Genomic DNA, 5177 nt, shown 5'->3' with positions numbered 1-5177 from the left:
AGTCTCACCATGAAAAGTACCAGTGATCCAACTTTTGTGCAGAAGGCGAAAAGGACAGTAAAGAAAAGGGAAGTTTAGAAGATTAGAAAGAGAACAAGAAAAAGTTAGAAACACAAGAACAAAGACAGAAGGATGTATATAGGCAAAATCACAAGAAAAGTAGAGATAGAAAGAGACAGACAGTGTGCTAAGTGCTAGGTCAGGTTGAATAAAACACAACATTTGGCATAAATAACCCAAATAAACAGAAACAGGCAAGGGTTATCTACACACACACGGACACTGTTTCACCTCTGGTGAGGAGTGAAGCAGGGACAATGGGACGATGACCTCCTTCTTGCCAAATCCAATGGCCTCTACGTCATCCTAATCCTCCACGACTTATCGGCTGCTTTTGACACAGGCGATCACCCCCTCCCGCTGGAAACATTGTCCAACCTTGGCTTCACTGACTCTGTCCTCTCCTGGTTCTCCTGTTATTTCTCTGGCTGTTCATTCTCATTCTGATCTGTTCTCCTCCTCTGCCTCCCACCTCCTAAGTGTGGGGATCCCCTAAGAGTCAGGTTCTGCATCCCCTTGTATTCTCCATCTACAACCACTCCCTAGGAGAACTCATTTGTTCACATGGCTTCAACTATCATCTCAATGCAGATGATTCCCAAATCTACATCTCCAGCCCTGATCTCCCTCCCTCTCTGCAGTCTTACGTTCTCCTCCTGTCTTCATGACATCTCTCCTTGGATATCTCCCATCACCTCAAGCTTAACATGTCCAAAACAGAACTCCTTATCTTCATTCATTCAATCATATTTGTTGAGCGCTTACTGTGTGCAGACCACTGTACTAAGCGCTGGGAAGTACAAGTTGGCAACATATAGAGATGGCCCCTACCCAACAGCGGGCTCACCCAAACCCTCCCATCACTGTAGACAGCACCACCCTCTTGCTTGTTTCCCAAGCCTGTAATCTTGGCATTATCCTTGAATCCTCACTGTCATTAAATGCACATATTCAATCCATCACTAAATCCTGTCAGTCCCACCTTCACAATATCACCAAAATCAACTCTTTCCTCTCCATCCACACTGTTAACATGTTAACACAGTCACTCATCCTATCCTGCCTGGATTACTGCATCAGCTCCTTACTGACCTCTCTGCCTTCTGTACTTCCCAACTCCGTCCATTCTTCACCCTGCTGCCCAGATCATTTTTCTACAAAAAAGTTCGGCGACATGTTTCCCTACTCCTCAAAAAACTTTACTGGTTACCCATAGATCTCCCTCCACATTAAACAAAAACTCCTCAACATTGGCTTCAAAGCACTCTATCTCTTTGCCCCTTCCTAAATCACCTCACTACTCTCCTATGACAGCCTAGTCCACACACTTCGGTCCCTAGTACTACCCTTCTCACTGTGCCTTGATCTTGTCTATCTCACTGCCAACGTCTTGCCCACATCCTGCCTCTGGCCTGAAACATCCTCCCTCCTCAAATCCGACAGGCAGTTACTCTCGCCCTCTTCAAAGCTTTATTGAAGACACATCTCCTTTAAGAGGCCTTCCCTAAGTAACACCTTTCCTCTTCTCCCATTCCCTTCTGGGTTGCCCTGACTTGCCCTGTTTTTTCTTCCCAGCTCCTAACCCCACAGCACATATGTACATATTTGTAATTTATTCATTTACATTAATGTCTAACTCCCCCCTGCTCTAGACTCTGTGTCCGTTTATTGTTGTACTGTACTCTCCCAAGGGCTTAGTATAGTGCCCTGCACACAGTAAACACTCAATAAATGCAACTGAATGAATGGGAGGTGAACAGCATCTGACCATCACTGTCATTTCTCAGCCCAGAAGAAGTCCAGCATGACACCACATCAGTGAGAAGACAAAAAACAGTGGCAGGGATTAGGGGAGTGCTCACAGGAGCCGTGACACCTTTCACAGTTGCAACTCACCCCACCTGATGCTGCTCTTATTGTATCCATCAATATTTCATGACTACTTGGAGCTACAGTGCTCTGCATACAGTGACTTCTCAATAACTATGACTGACTGACATCATTATGCCATCCCAGTTGACATACCACACCCTATTGTTTCTAGGCTCTACAATCACAAGGCACCACTCAACATTGCGGTTAATTTTCACTTGGTTTTGCACCAGACAAGGAACTACCTTTGAAATGGATTTCATAGTGGAAAATTATGTGTTTGACCTAGTTTCCAAAGAGCAAACCCATTTCTTCTAGACTGTGAGCCCGTTTTTGGGTAGGCACCGTCTCTCTATGTTGCTGACTTGTACTTACCAAGTACTTAGTACAGTGCCCTGCACACAGTAAGCACTCAATAAATATGATTGAATGAATGAATTTCTTGATGTCAAACTAATAGTTTCCAAAAGAAGAATTCACAGGCAGAATATGGGTGACGTTCTACTAGCTTATGCATCTGAAATTCTATGCATCTGGAATCCTGACAGCATATCTACCTGATTGACAATCAATCAGTGGCATTAATTGAGCACTTACTGTGCATACTGTCCTCTTCCAAGCACTCAGTACCGTGTTCTGCACATATTAAGTGCTCAATAAATACAACAGACTGATTGATTTTGCAGAACTCTGTACTAAAGAAACTAAACATGTCCAAAACTGAACTCTCACCCAAACCCTGTCCTCCCTTTGTCTATCCCATTACTGTAGTCAACATCATCTTCCTCCCTATCTCACAGGCCCATAAACCTGGCATTGCCCTCGATTCATTTCTCTGTCCACCCATGTATTCAATCTGTCACCAAATCCTGTCAGTTGTTCCTTCACAACGTTGCTGAAATCTGCCCTTTCCTCTCCATCCAAACTGCTAGAAAGCTTATCCAAGGACTTATCCTATCCCGCCTTGACTACTGCATCTACCTCCTCATTGACCTCTGGGCCTCCTGTCTCTCCCAACTCCAGTCCATACTTCACTCTGCTGCATGGATCATTTACCAACAAAAATGTTCAATCCACATTTCTCCACTCCTGAAGAATCTCTAATTCATTCAGTCATATCTACTGAGTGCTCTAATGGCTGCCCATCCACTGCTGCATAAATCAGAAACTCCTTACCACTTATTTCAAAGCATTAAATCAACTAGACCCAACCTACCTTTCATTCATTCATTCAATCATATTTATTGAGCACTTACTATGTGCCGAGCATTGTACTAAGTGTTTGGAAAGTACAGTAAAGAGAGACAATCCCAATCCATGATGGGCTTACAGTCAGCAGGGGTAAACAGACATCAAAACAAGTAAACAAGCATCAATATCAATAAATAGAATTATAGATCTATAAATAAGTGCTGTGGTGCTGAAAGGAGGGGGAAGAGCAAAGGGAACGAGTAGAGGTGAAGCAGAGGGGCAGGGGAGCTGTGGCAAAGGGGACTTAAGACCTCTTGGAGGAGGTGTGTTTTCAATAGGACTTTGAAGGGGGGAAGAATGATTATATGGCAGCTGTGTGAAGGGAGGGCATTTCAGGCCAGAGGTAGGACATGGTCCAGGGGTCGGCGGTGAGAGAGGCGAGATTGAGGCACAGTGAGAAGGCTAGCACCAGAGGAATGGAGTGTGCAGGCTGGGATGTAGAAGGAGAAAAGGGAAGTGAAGTAAGAAGGGGCAAGGTGATGGAGAGTTTTAAAGCCAATAGTGAGGAGTTTTTGTTTGATACGCTGGTTGATAGACAACAACTGAAGATTTCTGAAGAGGGGAGTGACATGCCCTGAGCTTTTCTGTAGAAGGATAATCTGGACAGTGGAATGAAATATAGACTGAAGTGGGGAGAGGCAGGAGGTTGGGATGTCAGAAAGAAGGCTGATGCAGTAATCCAGTCAGGATAGGATGAGTGATTGTTCTGAGTAATTGTACCTCACCTTACTGATCTATTACTACAGCCTATCTGCACAGTCTGTTCCTCTAGCACCAGCTTAGCCACGGTACCTGATCTCATCTTTCTCACCCTTGCCCCCTTTCCCTACCCCTCCATATATGTCAGACTATCAGCCTTTCCATCTTCAAACCACTTTTAAGGTGACATCTCCTCCAAGAGGCCTTCCCTGAGCCCACTTTCCCCAGCTCACTCTCCCTTTTGCATCATCTATATGCACTTGTATCTCTGACATTTGGACACTTGATATTCACCCCATCCCCAACTCCACAGTATCTATAATAATAATGATGATGGTATTTGTTAAGCACTTACTGTGTGCCAAGCACTGTTCTAAGAACTGGTAGATACAAGGTAATCAGGTTGTCCCATGTGGGGCTCACAGTCTTATTCTCCATTTTCCAGATGAGGTAACTGAGGCACAGAGAAGTTAAGTGACTTGCCCAAAATCACACAGCTGACAAGTAGTAGAGGTGGGATTAGAACCCACAACATCTTTAAAGTATATATTATAAATGAATTATCTATTTATATTCTATACTGTAACCTTGTTGTGGGCAGAGATCATGACTTCTAATTCTGTTGTATTATATTCTCCTAAGCACTTAGTATGACACTCTCAGGGTCGTACTTGGAGAGGTTCCAATATTCTACCAGTCTCAACTACAGGAGGGAGAGTCAAGCAGAGGCATTACCCATTCCATTCCTAGCTTGGTCAGTGGCTAGAGAGTGGAAGGCAATCTGCTACCAGTCAAAATTAACCTGTGCTGGGCAGCAGCAGCATGGTTGAGGGGTAAAGGGCAGAGACTCATTTATTGCATAGAAGGAGGCAATGGTAAACCAGTTCTGTATTTTTACCCAAAAAATTCTATGGATTCACTACCAGAACGATTACAGATGGAAGTGGGGTGTTCTGGGAGAGATGGGTCCATGACGTCGCAATGAGTCGGACATGAGTCGACAGCACAAGACAACAAGCACTTAGTATAGTTTTCCGCACATTGTAAGCAATCAATAAATAACACTGATTGATCGATTGATTGATAAACACCGTGGCATAATAGAGCACGGACCTGGGAATCAGTAGGTCAGGGGTTCAAATCCCAGCTCCGCCACTTGTCAGCTGTGTGACTTTGGGCAAATCACTTCACTGGGCCTCAGTTACCTTACTTGTAAAATAGGGATTAAGACTGTGAACCCCACGTGGGACAACCTGATTACCTTTTATCCCCCCCAGTGCTTAGAACAGTGCTTT

At 44.3% G+C, this 5177-nt stretch overlaps 1 non-coding gene across 1 annotated transcript; it reads left to right on the top strand.

The window, feature by feature from the left end:
• Nucleotides 1–4535: 4535 nt before the first annotated feature.
• LOC119935685 lies at nucleotides 4536–4674 on the top strand. The gene has a single exon (XR_005453416.1). It is a non-coding gene; the product is annotated as a small nucleolar RNA SNORA7 (small nucleolar RNA).
• The last annotated feature ends 503 nt before the right edge of the window (nucleotides 4675–5177 follow it).

The sequence above is a fragment of the Tachyglossus aculeatus genome, chromosome 1 (assembly GCF_015852505.1).
Source record: "Tachyglossus aculeatus isolate mTacAcu1 chromosome 1, mTacAcu1.pri, whole genome shotgun sequence".
Lineage (NCBI taxonomy): Eukaryota > Metazoa > Chordata > Mammalia > Monotremata > Tachyglossidae > Tachyglossus > Tachyglossus aculeatus.
This window is presented reverse-complemented; position numbering and strand designations above follow the sequence as displayed.